This window comes from Osmerus mordax, chromosome 10 (assembly GCF_038355195.1).
Source record: "Osmerus mordax isolate fOsmMor3 chromosome 10, fOsmMor3.pri, whole genome shotgun sequence".
NCBI lineage: Eukaryota > Metazoa > Chordata > Actinopteri > Osmeriformes > Osmeridae > Osmerus > Osmerus mordax.
The window spans coordinates 413,204-432,099 of record NC_090059.1 but is presented as its reverse complement, the minus strand read 5'-3'; positions in this window follow the sequence as shown (position 1 = coordinate 432,099).

Sequence of the window (18,896 nt, the reverse complement as noted above, 5' to 3'; positions counted from 1 at the left end):
GCAAGTTATTCTATGAACTCGTTTTTTATCGCTTAAAAATTGGAACAAAACCTTAAAGGTGACATGACATGAAAACTTCACTTTAGGAGGTTATTTAACATTAATATGAGTTCCCCTAGCCTGCCTTTGGTCCCCCAGTGGCTAGAATTTTCGATCGGTGTAAACCAAGCCCTGGGTGTTCTTCTCCGCCTTTCAGAAAATGAAAGCTCAATTGCTTTGTTTGAAAATCTCCTCTTTGTGACGTAACAAAGAGGAAGGTTACCTCCCCTCTCTGCTTTGCCCGCCCAGAGAATCTGGCCCGCCCATAAGAAACTGAGATACGACCGTGCAAGTGTTTTTATCCTCGAGAGACATGGCTTGCAAACGAACAAAGCATTACATTTGCTCAGTTTGGATGTACAAAGGAAAACAAAAATCTTTTTACAGTTACTTCATCCGAGCCTCTGAAGACCCAGTATCTTAATTTTATTTTCTCTGGAAATGCGCCTACACAACTTCTGTTGTAGGCGCATTTGTTTTGTATGTCTGCGCCAAACACTTCAGCCACGACTGTTTCCTCAACTTGAGCTAATACAAAACTGGCCTTGCTGAAATTAAATTCTGGATCAGTACTAACTCTCCTTCGTCCAGCTACTAACCTCGGACAAGTAAGTTTACTAACGCTATATCATTTTGTAGCTTTACTGTATATGGTTACCTAGCTTGCTACCCTTAGAATGTGGATGTAACATTAGCTCTGCAGCTAACAGCTGAGTTACTGTCACTAATGGAAAGGTAGATAGCATCAAGTATGTGTGTGAATACACATGCTGTAACATGAGTGTTGTACACTTCTTTGTTATTTGGATAACCGTTCTGCTGTTGGTGTTATGGCGCGCGCGATATTCGCCTTTCCCCTCATTGAAATGACTGAGTGTGTACCTCTGCAAACCAGGGTTATCAGATGAGAATGGGCAAATTCGAGGCATCTTACAGCAACGGGGCTACAGCCATTGCGATACATCCATTGTAAACATTAGCGCATGGTGTCTGCTAAATGAATAAATGTAAATGTAAATGATTGTGCAAACATTGGCAAGGCACTTCTCGCCACAACCATTGACCATAGCGGAACGTTTCCGTTTCCATAAGAGGAATCAGGAGGAGGGGGAGTCCGTGAATATGTTTGTTGCTACCATGAAAAGGCTAGCTGAGCATTGTGAATTTAAAGAGTCACTAAGCGAAGTAATAAGAGACAGACTGGTGTGTGGTCTCAGGAGTGAAGCCATACAGAAGAGATTGCTTACGGAAAAGGCATTGACACTAGACAGAGCCGTGGAAATAAGCGTGTCCATGGAGATGGCAGCTAAAGAGGCCCATCAGCTGAGTTCAAGTACCACACTGCATAAGATTGCAAGTGACACTTATGAAAAGCACATCAAATGCTACAGGTGTGATAAGATGGGACATGTAGCATCTGAATGCTGGAGCAAGGACCTAGATTGTAGGAAGTGCGGGAAGAAGGGTCACATCGAACGTGCTTGCCAGAGTAGAAGGGTCACCAACAGTAAAAGAGAGCCTCAGCCACCAAAACGGGTTTGGAAGAAGAAAGGGGTGTATAATGTGGGTTACCAGAATGACTCATCTGGAGATAGTAGCAGCTCAGATGATCGGAGAGTTCACATACTGACCATTAAGGGAGGGTCACAGGGGTACTCTGTTACTCCATTATTGGAAGGGCAACCCACTCCCATGGAGATTGACACTGGGGCAGCAGTGTCAATTGTATCAGACCGCGTCTACAAGAAGGCATTAAAACATCTGCCGTTAAAAAGGTCTAACATCCTCTTAAAGACCTACACTGGTGAAACAGTGCCAGTCAGCAGCTTAGTTGAGGTAGGGGTCCAACTGAATAAACAAACAGCTACATTGCCGCTCTACATCGTGCAAGGCAATTTTCCATCTCTCTGTGGTCGTGCATGGCTGGAAAAGATGTGTTTTGACTGGTAAACCATCTTCATGAGCACCAAGGCGGAGCCAGGTCTAACCACCGTCTTAGAGAAGTACGCAGAGGTGTTTAAAGACGAGCTGGGAAGCATGAAGGATATCATGACTAAATTAGATCTGAAGGCTGGTAGCAAACCAAGGTTCATGAAAGCCAGAGCAGTGCCCTATGCTCTTAGTCAGTGTGAGTGAATGGGCAACGCCCATAGTTCCTGTAATGAAAAAGAACGGCGCGCTCAGAATTTGTGGGGATTTCAAGGTGACAGTTAACCCGGTGTTGGAAGTGGAACAATATCCACTCCCTCTCACCGAGGATCTGTTTGCTGGCCTAGCAGGAGGAATACAATTCAGCAAAATTGACCTGAGCCAGGCATACCTGCAGATGCATGTCGCGGAGCAGTCACGACAGCAGCTGACCATCAACACTCATAAGGGGCTATACAGATACTTCCGTCTGCCTTTTGGGATCACATCTGCCCCGTCTTTGTTTCAGCGAGCGATGGATCAGGTCTTGAGTGGTCTGTCTGGAGTACAGTGCTACCTGGACGATATCTTAGTCACGGGGAAGACTGAGGAAGAGCACTTGAGAAATCTTGAGGACACCCTACAAAGACTGAAAGCATATGGACTCAGAGTCCGCAAGGCTAAATGTGAATTCTTTAAATCTTCTGTGGAGTACTTGGGGCATGTGATTGATGCCCAAGGCTTGCACAAAGCTCCATCAAAGGTCCGAGCCATCACTGGGGCCCCAGCGCCTCAAAATGTAAGTCAACTACGTTCCTATCTTGGTCTGCTTAATTATTATGGGAAGTTTATTCCTAATCTGGCATCCATGTTGAAGCCACTCCATCAGCTTTTGTGCCAAGACAAGGTGTGGAAATGGACAGCTCAATGTGAGCAGGTGTTTGCACAAACCAAAGAAGCTTTAGTGAAATCAGAGGCATTGATACACTTTGACCCCTCACTTCCGCTACAATTAGCCTGTGATGCATCGCCGTATGGCGTAGGTGCCGTGGTGTCACATGTTCTGGCAAATAGTGAGGAAAGACCAATAGCGTTTGCGTCACGCTCACTCAACCGGGCCGAAAGCAACTACGCCCTAATAGAGAGGGAGGCCCTAGGGATAGTTTTTGGTGTCCGGAAGTTCCACCAATACCTGTTTGGGAGGAAGTTCACTCTGCTAACAGATCATCGTCCTCTTACCACTATTTTTGGGCCACACACCGGGATTCCGTCGTTGGCTGCGAGTCGGATGCATTGATTCTCTCCGCTCACACCTATGACATTAAGTACCGGAAGTCTGAACTGCACTCAAATGCTGATGGTCTCTCCAGACTGCCATTGCCTGACACTCATGTCATGTCTGAGCAAGCAGACATCTTCTACTTCCAGCAGGTAGACGGGACACCAATCACCTGTACACAGGTGAGACATCAGAGCAGAAATGACCCTGTGCTCTCTAAGATGATTGATGTCGTGGTGAGTGGAAGGAAAGTGGAGAGTTTAGCAGAACTGAAACCGTATCTCTCAAGGATGACGGAACTTTCGGTCCAAGCAGGATGTCTGTTATGGGGGCAGAGGGTAATCATTCCACCAAAGCTGAGGGAAGCGCTGCTACAACAGTTACATTCAGAGCACTGTGGAATGGTTCGCATGAAAGAACTCGCGAGGAGCTACTTCTGGTGGCCAGGACTCAATGGTCATATTGAAGACAGGGTGAAGTCTTGTGGCTCATGTCAGAGCGTCCGCAACACACCACCGTTGGCCCCTCTGCACCCATGGGACTGGCCTGAGGAAGCATGGCAATGGATACATATCGATTTTGCCGGGCCATTTGAAGAGAGGATGTTGCTGGTAGCTATGGATGCACATAGTAAGTGGCCAGAAGTTGCAATTATGAGATCAACCACAGCCCAGAAAACGATTGAGAAGCTGGCGGAAATGTTCAGTCGTTTTGGTTTTCCAGAACAGCAGGTGAGTGACAATGGTCCGCAGTTTGTCTCTGAGGATCTTGCCAAGTTCCTTGAAAGGCACGGAATTCAACACATACGGTCTGCTCCATATCACCCCGCTACTAACGGATTAGCAGAAAGATTTATTCAGAGCATGAAACACTCACTCAAGGCTTCACAAGGACAAGGTTCCCTCAATGAACGACTGCACGCTTTGTTGTTGTCATACAGGAATGTGCCACATGGCATGACGAAATAGAGTCCATCAACCCTTCTGATGAAAAGACGTTTGCGTACCAGCTTCGATCTTCTGAAACCTCCCAAGACTAAGTCGGTGGTGTGGCGTGAACAACAGGCGCAGATACAAAGGCGGCAGAAGACGGCAAGAGACAAAGTATTCTGTCCTGGAGACCCGGTGATGGCGCGTAATTATACAAGTGGTGCAAAATGGGTTCCAGGCACAATTATTGCACAGACGGGTCCTGTGTCTTACACGATCCAAACAACTGAGGACAGGGTCTGGAGGAGACACACAGATCAACTGCTACAGGGAGCAGCAACTCCAGTGTTGTCGTCACCTGGGGGGTGTCCACAACCAGTGCCACCACTTCCCACTGAGGTACCTGCTACCATCAGTGTGCCAGCACAAATTCCAGAGTCTGCCACAGTCGTGCTAGACCCAGTTTCTCCAATGGCTGAGTCTATGTCATCTCCATCTGCGCCGGTGCCACTGCCTGTCAACCCCGGTGTATCCTCACCCAGAGACTTGTCTGTTCGTCGGTATCCAGTCAGGGAACACCGACCACTGGACTGGTTGAGGTATTAGATAGGTGACATACCCAGTGCTGTGGGGCAGAATAATCCCCAGGGTGATGTCGGGATTTGAGGCAGTCTACCCTCATTTCCGTAGCATAGCCTAGGAACACACACACATAAGATTAAGGTAGTGTGGTTATGGGTAGAGTTAGTCTGTAAGTGGGGTTTGTTATTTGTTGCATTTCAAGGTGGTACTTTTCATTTAAGGGGGGAGGAGTTGTTATGTATTATGTTCCTCGCTGACATCCGTAGTACAACCCCCGCATTGCATCAGGGGAAATGTATGTATACTGTGTTGTATGCAAGCGAGTGAAGTGAAGAGACAATGAATCCAACTCTGACTCTACCTGGTCTTATTACGATTACCACGACAGAACAGTAGTGGCTGTAATTCTGCACCAAGGCTGAATTTCGGGAAAGAGACTTCTGATACAGTATTAGGGGACCATTAAGGCCTATATAAAAGCATCCAAAAACAGCATGTCATGTCTCCTTTAAATGAACACGAAAAAATGTCCCCATCGTGTTGCTCCATTGAAATGAATTGGTTAATTAAAATGTGCCGAGGTCACAGAATATTCTCTCCATTGAAATGCACTGGTTGACGAAATGTGGCATAGTCACGAATAAAGTGCCAATTACGTGAACGTGTCACAAAATATTAGATTATTTTTCGTGACTGTTTCACGAAATTATGTGATACTGGGATGTGTAATGATACGCGTCAGGGAGGATGGATGGGAGGAAGAGGCCAGGAGGGGCTGAAAAAGCCAGGATGGAAAAAAGAAAGGCATTGGAGGAGGATTCTGCCAAATGTGCCAAGCTTACCGATTAATTTTCAAGAGGACAAACACAAGTGGCAACTGGTATTGAGAGATATAGCTAGGCCTAATTATTAGCATTAGCAATGTAATTATTCGGCTAATATCGTTGTAGCGTTGTCAACCTATTCGCAAGCCAAATATTGAATGTAATTAAAATATTAGCCTTTTGGTATTAGGGCCGGATCCAAGGGGGTGCAGGGGTACAGATTTCTGCCGCGCCCCCCCAGCGCCTTCTGACTTGTTATGCCGTGCCCCCCCAGCTCCTTCTGACTTCAGCCAAAAATGTTACATGTTGAAGCTATAAAGTAGTGATGTGTCGTTCGTGAATGATTCGTTCATTTTGAACGAATCCTTACAAGGACTCGGGAGTAACGAGTCCTCTCAAAGAGTGATTCGTTCATTTTCTCGTGGCCGCGCATCGGGACGAGCATAGGCTCGTCCAAGTAAACAGAAATGATTCGTTCATTTCCCGACTCGGTCTTCGGGTACGAGTCTTTGGATCATTTTTCACGTGACCGGCATAGGCTCTGTACTGGTAGCTAGAGGAAAAGAACGATTTGTTCATTTCCCGACTCTGTCTTTCTACGAGTCTTTGGATCATTTTTCACGTGACCTGCATAGGCTTTGTATTAGTAGCTAGAGGAAACAAACGATTCGTTCATTTCCCGACTCGCTCTTTCTACGAGTCTTTGGATCCTTCCACCAGCTCTTCCTGGGGGACCCCGAGGCGTTCCCAGGCCAGCCGAGAGACATAGTCCCTCCAGCGTGTCCTGGGTCTTCCCCGGGGCCTCTTCCCAGTGGGACATGCCCAGAACACCTCACCAGGGAGGCGTCCAGGAGGCATCCTTATCAGATGCCCAAGCCACCTCAACTGGCCCCTCTCGACGCGGAGGAGCAGCGGTTCTACTCTGAGCCCCTCCCGGATGATCGAGCTTCTCACCCTATCTCTAAGGGAGAGCCCGGACACCCTGCGGAGAAAACTCATTTCGGCCGCTTGTATTCGCGATCTCGTTCTTTCGGTCACTACCCACAGTTCGTGACCATAGGTGAGGGTAGGAACGTAGATCGACTGGTAAATAGAGAGCTTCGCCTTTCGACTCAGCTCCTCCTTCTCCACAACGGACCGATGCAGAGCCCGCATCACTGCGGACGCCGCACCGATCCGCCTGTCGATCTCGCGCTCCATCCTTCCCTCACTCGTGAACAAGACCCCGAGATACTTGAACTCCTCCACTTGGGACAAGATCTCCTCCCCGACCCGGAGATTGCACTCCACCTTTTTCCGGTCGATAACCATGGCCTCAGATTTGGAGGTGCTGATTCCCATCCCAGCCGCTTCGCATTCGGTTACGAACCGCTCCAGTGAGAGCTGGAGGTCACGGCCTGATGAAGCCAACAGGACCACATCATCCGCAAAAAGCAGCGACCCGATCCTGAGGTCCCCAAACCGGACCCCCTCAATGCCCTGGCTGCGCCTAGAAATTCTGTCCATATAAGTTATGAACAGAATCGGTGACAAAGGGCAGCCCTGGCGGAGTCCAACCCTCACCGGGAACAAGTTCGACTTACTACCGGCAATGCGGACCAAACTCTGGCACCGGTCGTACAGGGACCGAACAGCCCCGATCAGGGAGTCCGGTACCCCGTACTACCGGAGCACCCCCCACATGAGCCCCCGAGGGACACGGTCGAACGCCTTTTCCAAATCCACAAAACATGTGTAGACTGGTTGGGCGAACTCCCATGCACCCTCCAGAACCCTGCCGAGGGTATAGAGCTGGTCCACAGTTCCACGGCCAGGACGAAAACCACATTGCTCCTCCTGAATCCAAGGTTCGACAATCCGACGGACCCTCCTCTCCAGCACCCCTGAATAGACTTTCCCAGGGAGGCTGAGGAGTGAGATCCCCCTAAAGTTGGAGTACACCCTCCGGTCCCCCTTTTTAAAGAGGGGAACCACCACCCCGGTCTGCCAGTCCAGAGGCACTGTCCCTGATGTCCACGCGATGTTGCAGAGTCGTGCCAACCAAGACAGCCCTACAACATCCAGAGCCTTAAGGAACTCCGGGCGGACCTCATCCACCCCAGGGGCCTTGCCACCGCGGAGCTTTTCAACCACCTCGGCGACCTCAGCCCCAGAGATAGAAGGGCCGCCCCCAATGTCCCCAGACTCTGCCTCCACGTCGGAACGCGTGTTGGTGGGATTAAGGAGGTCTTCAAAGTATTCCTTCCACCGATCCAGGACGTCCCCCATCGAGGTCAGCAGCGCACCATCCCCACCATATACAGTGTTGACAGTGCACTGCTTCCCCCTCCTGAGTCGCCGGATGGTGGTCCAGAACCTTTTCGAAGCCGTTCGGAAGTCATTCTCCATGGCCTCGCCGAACTCCTCCCACGCCCGGGTTTTTGCCTCCGCGACCGCCAAAGCCGCATTCCGCTTGGCCTGCCGGTACACATCAGCTGCCTCTGGAGTCCTACCAGCCAACAAAGTCCGATAGGCCTCCTTCTTCAGCTTGACGGCTTCCCTCACCTCCGGCGTCCACCACCGAGTCCGAGGGTTACCACCGCGACATGCACCGACCGCCTTGCGTCCGCAGCTCCGGTCAGCCGCCTCAACAATGGAGGCCCGGAACATGGCCCATTCAGACTCAATGCCCCCGGCCCCCCCCGAGACATGGTCAAAGCTCTCCCGGAGGTGGGAGTTGAAGCTCCTTCTGACAGGGGATTCTGCCAGCCGTTCCCAGCAGACCCTCACATTATGTTTGGGCCTGCCAGGCCTGACCGGCGTCTTCCCCCACCATCGTAGCCAACTCACCACCAGGTGGTGATCAGTTGACAGCTCCGCCCCCCTCCTCACCCGAGTGTCCAAGACATTCGGCCTCAGATCCGACGACACGACTACAAAGTCTATCATCGAACTGAGACCATATGTGCCAAGTGCACATATGGACACCCTTATGCTTGAACATGGTGTTCGTTATGGACAAGCCGTGTCTAGCACAGAAGTCCAACAACAAAACACCGCTCAGGTTCAGATTGGGGGGGCCGTTCCTCCCAATCACGCCCCTCCAGGTCTCACTGTCATTGCCCACATGAGCATTGAAGTCCCCCAGGAGGTCCCCCTGGTTTTGTTATTTTCACTTTACATTTACACTTACAGTTTAGTGCAGTGAAATTGTTTGCCATGATAATTAAATGCTAGTGTGATAATAAATGACCAAATCATACAAACTGTCATGATACATTATTTTAATGCAGGAATTTCTTTTAACCCTTGTGTTATCTTCGGGTCATTCTGACCCATCAGTCATTGTGACCCACCGTCGTATTGCGACAAATTTACCTCATACAAAAACAAAGTGAAGCATTTTCTTTTAACTGTCGGGCTGTCTCAGACCCCCCACATTGGAATGGTTAAAAGAAAAATATTTTTATTTGTTTTTGTATTGGGTAAAATTGGGTAAACACAACGATGGTTCGTTATGAACCTTTGGGTCATGTGACCCGAAGGCAGCACGAGGGTTAAAATAGTATCTGCTGGTGGCTGGTGCACATGTCATGCACTAACCTACATGAGAATATGATACGTGTTTGCAGTGGATAGCCCCCCCCCCCATTTTCTTAGCCTCCATTTATTTAGTCGTGAATGGCTGTAATGTAGTGCTCACTTACTTTCATATTCGCTGAAAGTGGCCCGGGTGCTGTTCTATGAGCCCATATGTACCCTGTGAAATAGCCCTGTTAAAAAAATTGAGGTTTTCTCCCTTTTATGGTATGCTCATGAATATATAAATGAGCTGCGTGCTGATTGGTTGGTTTACAACGAGTGAAGCTGCGGCGCAAAGACGCAACACGGCCAACAGCACTCACTGAAACATCGAAGGTGGAGACTTGAAATAAAAACGTACAAATAAAAGTGGCTACACAACACTGTTTTCAACAAATTGACTAGATATCTTTTGAAATTATAACATTAGTTGTTTCCACTTCTGTTGTTGAAGCAAACGGGATCGACTTCGGTGAGTAAAGTTACAGCTTAGCTCTAGCAACCAAACTATCGTGATTCAACTCAGCTTCAGTTAGCTCTAGCTATCTTGCTGAAAAATAAAATAACCTGACAAAGATCGGACAAACATGCATCGTGAATTGTAGATTTACAACACGGGTTATTTATTCGAATGAACACAGTCAGGAACATGAAATAACGTTAGCCCCATTGCCAATAAACTAAATCATCACACGATCTACCGATGCTAGATACAGGCAGGATATGTTAGCATTGCTAATAACTGTTAGCGACAAAACCATACTACAGCTTGCGGTTGTGATGAACATAAGGTCGGAACAGCACCTCCTTTCAGCAGCAGCTTCATAGCAAATCCTGCTTTATATTGTCCCAGGTTTTCAAAACTGTCCTCGGTGAAATGGTTCGAGCAAATGTGTAACTGAGCATTCCCTGTACAGCCTGGAACACTGCATTTACGACCGTAGTCCATTTTCAATATCCTTGAAAAACATTCTTCTTTGTAATTCTGTACACTGAGCAGCGCGCAGCAAATTTTGGGGCGTGACAAGGGTACAGACCAGAGCTTTTTCAAAACATACCGTTTTACAGCTACATTTTTTAATTGTGAGATTTGCATAGGAGAGAGGTGTCAATGGACTTTGAGGTTCACTGTATGTCCATTTTACCCACTGAACTGTCGTTATTCAACTGTGACAAAGTCAATTCAGTTTTGCAATCAATGACCCCTTTAATCGAAAACCAGTTAGGCTATAACACCGGCAGCTCGGGCCGGCTCGCAAGCCGGACTGGTGGTCTCAAAATCAGCCTCATTGCTAACATTACCAGACGAGCTAGCACTAGCAACAGGTGCCCTCCCTGACGAGCAACTAGCAACCTCCTTTATAAAAAAGCTTTTGATATAAGTCACACTTTGAAAAAAAGCTGCTCCACTCGCTTCTTTCACCTTTTAATGCTTTCGCTTAACTATGGTGACCAGATGTCCTCTTTTACCCGGACATGTCCTCTTTTCGAGACCTAAAAAATGCGTCCGGCAGGGATTCCAAAATTGTCTGGGATTTTGCCTCGTCGGATATTTTTGTTTCTCTGGGTCTTTCACAAACTATTAGGCCCTTACAAGTTTTGGAAAAGGTATCTCCCTTACGTTCCACCTTCTTGCGCGAGCTCTGACTGTAGAGAGAACTGTCATTTTGATCAGATAGTGCGGCATGCAATACACGACCAGCACCCCCCGTCCCCCATCGACGCGACAAAGTGTCCTCTTTTTCACAAAATCTAATCTGGTCACCCTAGTTTAACGTACCCACTAGCGCTAGGAGTGAGTCCATCCATTCTTTTCTTCGCTGTCTAGCTACATTTTTTTTCTTAATTTTGTCAGCCTTTACCACTCGTAAAATATTCACACGATTTAATTGGTCAATTTGTCGCGCTTAAACAGTGAGTGTGTAAACATTGGACAGTTGACTTGCTAATTTTAATTTATTTCAGTGGCATAAATACATGTTACATGACACGTTGTCGGGGGCCCCCTAGTGGCCGGAGGCCCCTGGGCAACTGCCCCGGTTGCCCGTATGGTAATCCGGCCCTGCTGAGGTGGTGCTAGATAATTGACAGGGGTAGCTGCGCAATTATATTTATATTATATATGAATACTATTAATAAATGAACCATTTTTTGGGGGGTGCTATCGGGGTACTTTGGTCTTTCATGGGGGTGCTGAAGCACCTGCAAGCCCCTCCCTAGCGCCGTCCATGCTCACAGGCGAGTGCAGAATGAATGGAGGTCTATGGAGCTATACCCCTCAAAATCCACTGTCTCAGGATATAAATTTTGTCTTGTAATTTGAATGTTGCATTCGAAAAGGGAGGCAAAGAAAATACACACTTCTGGGTGTTAGAAGTCGCTTTTTTGTTCTAAAAAGCCTTTTAAAATGTCAATGACGTCATACAATCAGCATTAGCAGAATGCTAGTGTGTTATGGGCAATAATGACTCAACCTGTAAGAAATCGAAAGGACATAAGTACTCGTTCACTCAACTCAAATTCAACTTCGACCTATAATACATGTTACATTTAGCAGACGCTCTTATCCAGAGCGACTTACAGTAAGTACAGGGACATTCCCCCGAGGCAAGTAGGGTGAAGTGCCTTGCCCAAGGACACAACGTCAGTTGGCATGACCGGGAATCGAACTGGCAACCTTCGGATTACTAGTCCGACTCCCTCACCGCTCAGCCACCTGACTCCACAATGTTGAACTACAATCAAATCTGAGATTTCTCAACGACAATCAGGCGAAAGAGACTAATTTAGCTGTCTAGCTCCATAGACTGTCATTCATTTTGCACTCGCCCACGATCACCCCCAGTGGAACTCTGGTGAAACTGCAACCAAATTTTGTAAAATGGGGCTTAATCAGATGTAGGTGGTATTGCATTTCCGATTTGCTACCCGACTCGTCCGGTCGTTTTTATTCAGGCCCCCGCCCCTCGACTTGAGGCAACGGCCCAGGTGGATGTAGGTGGTATTGCATTTACGATTTGCTACCCGACTCGTCCGGTCGTTTTTATTCTATTAACTCCAGTCAACATACCTAAAACTATCTCCCCCAATAATTTTTTTTGATTCTCGAACCTGGCTCATACTACTAGCTTTTTAATATATTTTTTTTTTCAGGATTCAGGAGGAGCAATGTGGTTTTCGTCCTGGCCTTGGAACTGTGGACCAGCTATATACCCTCAGCAGGGTTCTGGAGGGTGCATGGGAGTTCACCCAACCAGTCTACACATGTTTTGTGGATTTGGAAAAGGCGTTTGACCGTGTCCTTCGGGGGCTCATGTGGGGGGTGCTTCGGGAGTACGAGGTACCGGACTCCCTGATCGGGGATGTTTGGTCCCTGTACGACTGGTGCCAGAGTTTGGTCCGCATTGCCGGTAGTAAGTCAAACTTATTCCCGGTGAGGGTTGGACTCCGCCAGGGCTGCCCTTTGTCACCGATTCTGTTCATAACTTATATGGACAGAATTTCTAGGCACAGCCAGGGCGTTGAGGGGGTCCGGTTTGGTGACCTCAGGATCGGGTCGCTGCTTTTTGCAGATGATGTGGTCCTGTTGACTTCATCGGGCCGTGACCTTCAGCTCTCACTGGAGCGGTTCGCAACCGAATGCGAAGCGGCTGGGATGGGAATCAGCACCTCCAAATCTGAGGCCATGGTTATCGACCGGAAAAGGGTGGAGTGCAATCTCTGGGTCAGGGAGGAGATCTTGTCCCAAGCGGAGGAGTTCAAGTATCTCGGGGTCTTTTTCACGAGTGAGGGAAGGATGGAGCGCGAGATCGACAGGCGGATCGGTGCGGCGTCCACAGTGATGCGGGCTCTGCATCGGTCCGTCGTGGTGAAGAAGGAGCTGAGTCGAAAGGCGAAGCTCTCTATTTACCAGTCGATCTAAGTTCCTACCCTCACCTATGGTCACGAACTGTGGGTAGTGACCGAAAGAACGAGATTGCGAATACAAGCGGACGAAATGAGTTTTCTCTGCAGGGTGTCTGGGCTCTCCCTTAGAGATAGGGTGAGAAGCTCGGTCATCCGGGAGGGGCTCAGAGTAGAACCGCTGCTCCTCCGCGTCGAGAGGGGCCAGTTGAGGTGGCTTGGGCATCTGATAAGGATGCCTCCTGGATGCCTCCCTGGTGAGGTGTTCTGGGCATGTCCCACTGGGAAGAGGCCCCGGGGAAGACCCAGGACACGCTGGAGGGACTATGTCTCTCGGCTGGCCTGGGAACGCCTCGGGGTCCCCCAGGAAGAGCTGGTGGAAGTGGCCGGGGAGAGGGAAGTCTGGGCCTCCCTGCTTAGGTTGCTGCCCCTGCGACCCGACCCCCGGATAAGTGGAAGATGATGGATGGATGGATCATTTTTTCATTTCATTCAATCATTTTTGTTATTTACAGTACCAAATGTTTACATTTGCATTTTGCAACGTACTTCTAACTGTAATATGCAATCACTTTCCACTGCACTTTTACACTTTTTTCGGATAGCTTCTGTCCATACTTTATTGCACTACACTGTATATCCTGCACTTGCTGCTATTGCACTTCTGGTTAGACCTAAACTGAATTTCGTTGCCTTGTACCTGTACTTGTGTAATGACAATAAAGTTGAATCATAATCATTTTTCCTGATTTTTGCTGTTTGAAACCAATCAGAAATGGCTAAACTAGCACCCCATTTATTTGTTTACGTCAAGAAAAGTTGCCTGGAAACGTGCTCGCGGATACGAGCTGGGGTCGAGCACAAAAGGGAACATCAGCAAATCGCTGATTTACCTGAGCTGAATGAGAACAAGGAGAAAGGATTTGATAATCTACAGTTGCCTGCCTGTGTTTCTACGTATTCTTATTATTGGGTGTGCTTTGCCTTCGGCAAGGCCACAACCTTTGTTCTCTATGATATATATTTATTTATTGTTTATTTTCCCACACCTATTCGACATTCGTTTCACATTCAGAAGACGCTACTTTGCAGCGTCGAGTTAGGGACCGGGTGAAAATTACCCATACAATTTTGAGAAATTATGACTTTTATAATGATTTTATGACTATAAAACCTCAAACAGCAGAGTATTCCAACAATGTCTGGTATACTTCCACCGCCTTTACTTTTTCAATAATGTTTTTAAAAGAATGATAGAAAATCGCTAATCTCTGAAAATAGCATGAAATCTTCACTAAACTCAATATCTTTTTCAAACTTGTGTCAATAAATCTCAAATATACAACAGATTATTCTAATAATGTCTGGACTACTTCCACACCCTTTACTTTTTCAATAATGTTTTTTTTAAATGATAGAAAATCGCAATTAATTGCTAATCTCTGAAAATGGCATGAAATGGTGATTGTGACGTGCTTCCTGCTGCCACCACGCTGCTCCTGAGCTACTGCTCCAAACTTTTCCCAAGCTTTTGTTCTTGCTCCCTGTTAATCGAATATATATATATATATTACTTAATTTATTCATTTATTTTGTCCTTCCCGATTTAACCTATACATGTACTATCTTACTTATAGGTTTACTCGGCGCGGCTTTCTTCGCGGATTTCTTCCTTGGAGCCCGACACTCCTGTTGAACTAGCCAACTCAACGCTCTTGACGGATTTCCCTGGCTGGCATAAACTCTTAACGTAAGTTAACTATAATGTCTCACACCCACTCACATTGTCCTACATGTGTCATTTTGCTCGAAAAGTTGACTCTGTTAGAGAGTCGCGTTCAGTCGCTTGAGGAAGAACGTATGCTAGTAACTTTAGATGCGACTGGCGCAACATCACTGGCAGGGAGTCCTAGCGCTAGGGAGGACTCAAGATCAGCCCCACCGGTTTCACCTTTGCAGCATGGTGGGAGTGGGACTCCTCAGACGTTAGTGATCGGTGACTCCATCACTCGTAACATTAGATTGGAGCAACCAGCGACAGTTTACTGTGTACCTGGGGCCAGAGCTACCGACATAGAAGCTAATCTCAGGGTGCTGGCTAGCACTAGGGCTAAGGCAAAGGCCCAAGCTAAGGCACATGGCGCACGCACTGATGATAGGTATGAGAATATTGTCATTCATGTCGGCACCAATGATGTTAGGCTAAGGCAGTCAGAGGTCACGAAGGTTAATATAGCTCGGGCATGTGACCTTGCCCAAAAGATGTGTCGGCATCGAGTAATAGTCTCTGGACCACTACATGTTAGGGGGACTGACGAGATCTACAGCAGACTTGTCTCTCTTAACCGCTGGTTGGCTCGCTTCTGTTCAGAACAGGGTTTAGGATTTGTAGATAATTGGTCTTGTTTCTGGGCCAAACCTGGCTTGTTGAAAAGTGACGGGCTCCATCCGAGCTGGAGAGGTGCTTTCCTATTGTCTAGGAATATTGAAGCTATTTTAGAGCAGGCCTGACACTCACTAGAACAAGCCGGGCCACAGTCTCTTAGAGAGTCTGATAGGTATGCTGTGAGCTGTTGGGGGCCCGATAGCCTAGCTTGTAGTGTAGTCAGTGAGGTTGCTGATGTCGTTTCTCCCATTGAGACGGTGTCGGTCCCCCGCCCTTTCTCTAAATTTCGGCCTTCAAGTATTAGGAATTATACCAATTTAATATGTATTCAGCCTTGCTCCCCCGTTGCACTTCCTACTAAGTTTTCTGATGACAGTGCCACCTTCTCAGAAGAATTATCTACGTCTAAATCTGCCAAAAACCCATACTGGAATGTTGGGCTCCTAAACATCAGATCTCTATCCACAAAGGCCGTTTTGATTAATGATCTAATGTCTGAATACAGCCTGGACTTGATTGGACTCACCGAAACCTGGTTAAAACCTGATGAATATTCCCCCCTGAATGAAGCATCGCCTCCGGATTTTGCGTACTCACACATCCCTCGTGTATCAAAGAAAGGTGGTGGTGTTGCTATGATATATAAAGCTAGCTTCAACCTCAGCCTAAAATCTGTAAATACCTTTAAATCATTTGAAATAATTTGCATGAAACCACCAACTATTTTAAAAAGGAATAATGCTACTACTCCTGGCCCCCCTCCCTCATTTTGTATAGTTACTCTATACCGGCCCCCCGGCCCGTATTCCCTCTTCCTGGAGGAATTTGCTGATTTTAGTGCTGATCTTGTGACATATACTGATAACGTCTTGATTATGGGTGATTTTAACATTCATGTGGATGACCCAAAAGATCCTTTAACTAAGGCCTTTACTGCTCTAATGTATTCCACAGGTCTCACTCAGGTGGTTTCCAAACCTACCCATCTTCACTCGCATACATTGGATTTAGTTCTCACGCGGGGAATTAAGATTAGTGACGTCATTGTCCACCCCCACAATCCTATATTATCAGACCATTGCCTGGTCACCTTCAAAATGGACCTCTGCCAGAGCCTTGGAGGCACTAAGAATATTTTTACTAGCCGCTGCATAACCCCAAACACAGCTCTGGAACTGGCTAATATTCTACCCGCTGCACTAGAAGTCCTTGACGTCCCAAATAAATCATTAAATACTAAAACGAGGGATCTGAATTTGGTTCAGGCAGGAGGACTCAGTATGACTTTACGACTACTTTATTTCCCACTATACAAAACACGATTGTATATTTGATTTGGCATTGTGGTTTTGCTCGCATCGGCTCCCTGCCGCATCCAACGAGACACCGTCTCGACCTCCGAGCAGAGAGCAGCAACGCATTCCCCCTGAAACAGGAAACAGAACCAAGGGTGGAGGCCGGGGAGGCGGAGGCAGCAGGAAGACTGAAGTCTATGTCGCACTAGCGATGCATATGCCGGGAACCCCTTATATACCCCGCCCTATTAGGAGGGAGTGCCCTGCACATAAAATGACGCGTTGCTAGTGGCGCGCTATGTCTCACGTCCTCCTTCATGAACCAGCTCCGCTTGTTTCAGGCAGGAGGACTCAGTATGACTTTACGACTACTTTATTTCCCACTATACAAAACACGATTGTACATTTGATTTGGCATTGTGGTTCTACTCGCATCGGCTCCCTGCCGCATCCAACGAGACACCGTCTCGACCTCCGAGCAGAGAGCAGCGACGTATTCCCCAACACAAAACCACATGCCAAACGAGACCATGAAGAGACTACTGTGTGTAGGTGGTGCCCCTGAAAAAGAATGAGATGGGCGTCATGTTACCCATACATACCTCAGCGTTGAATCCCAGCACCCTGGTGCCCCGATGCATCTCGTGACTGAAATGAATCGATTGAAGTGGTACCATCTGAGGCACTGCCTCACATACCAACTGAGGCACCGCCTCGTCATACCAACTGAGGCACTGCCTCGACATACCAACTGAGGCACGGCCTCGACATACCAACCGAGAAAATGCGATACACACGTGAAAGCATGTCATTGAGAGGTAGGGAGAGTGGAAGCCATTCTCCTCTGGCCTTCCAGAACATCAGTGGCATTCAGTCTGATGTAACGTTGAACACTTGCAGATGACCAACGACCCATGACTTTCAGCGTCGAGGCTGAGACCACTTGAGACGCTGACGTAGCCGCACCAATCCGGAACGAGTGCGCCGTGTACAGCTTGGGGTCCAGACCACAGCGCCGGCACAGAATTCCGAGCCTCCCAGTGAACCAATAACGGGTCATGGCTTTTCCAGCATCGGTGACGAACAGGGGCTCGCTCGTTGCCGTGGACGAACGCCATCGGAGATATTTCGCCATGGAGGAGAGGGGACAGAAAGATGAGTTATTCCGCGATATGACAACAGGAGTACTCACACCGGCCTTCACACCCTTGCTGTGTTTCAACACCACTGTGTACATACCCGTATCCATGGTTAAGTCGCCGAGGGTGAGATCGTGCATGGTTTGAAATGTGCTTGACTGACAAGTGAATTCGTCGCACCGCATGAACCCATAAAAAGCCATGAGACACACAGCTTCTAGCATGACATCGGTGGGAACGTTAAAACAACCCACCCGCAACGCTGACACCAAGTGATGCGCTGACACCAAGTGATGAAGTATAGGAAGGGTTATGGGAAGTCGCCTGTCATTGCCTTGCGGTCGCTCTTTCCGCAGCCCGTTGAATAGTAGCCGAACCGACGGGTTCCCCAACAGGCTCTGCACAGACGGGTCCAGACATCTGAGATGAAACTGAATGCCGGCCACCGCTGCCTTGATTGTCGACGGCTGGAGCTTCCGGGAGGTGAAGCAGTGAACGATGTATGCGCATACGACAAGCAGGCTCACCGGGTGATGGGGTGTATCGAGTGCGCGGCAGAAGGAACAGTAATACAACCAAGCACAATCATAGGATTTTTATGTGCCCTTGCCTAAGCCTGCTCGCATGTATCGAGCGGCGGCAGTCATGTAGCCTTCAAGCGACCTGTCTAATCTAACAGTGTCTCCTGAAACGCTGGGCACACCAGGCCGCCAGGCTCTGCCTCCGGACATAGTGCCCGGAACTCCTGAAATTGAAAACGTGACAGAGCATCAGCCACATTGTTGAGTAACCCAGGAATGTATGCGGCCGCAACACAAAGTTGCCTGTGATGGATGTCCAGGTCAGACGCCTCACTAATTTGTTCATCAATGCCACGGAAGATCTATCCTTGTTTATGATGTTCACCGTGCCCTTGTTATCACAGAACACCACAATCCTCTTCCTACACCAGTGTTTACCCCACAAAAGACATGCTACAACAATAGGATACAGTTCGTACAATGCTGTGGATTTGCAATCGCGCGCCAGAAACTCCAGTTCAACGGGCCAC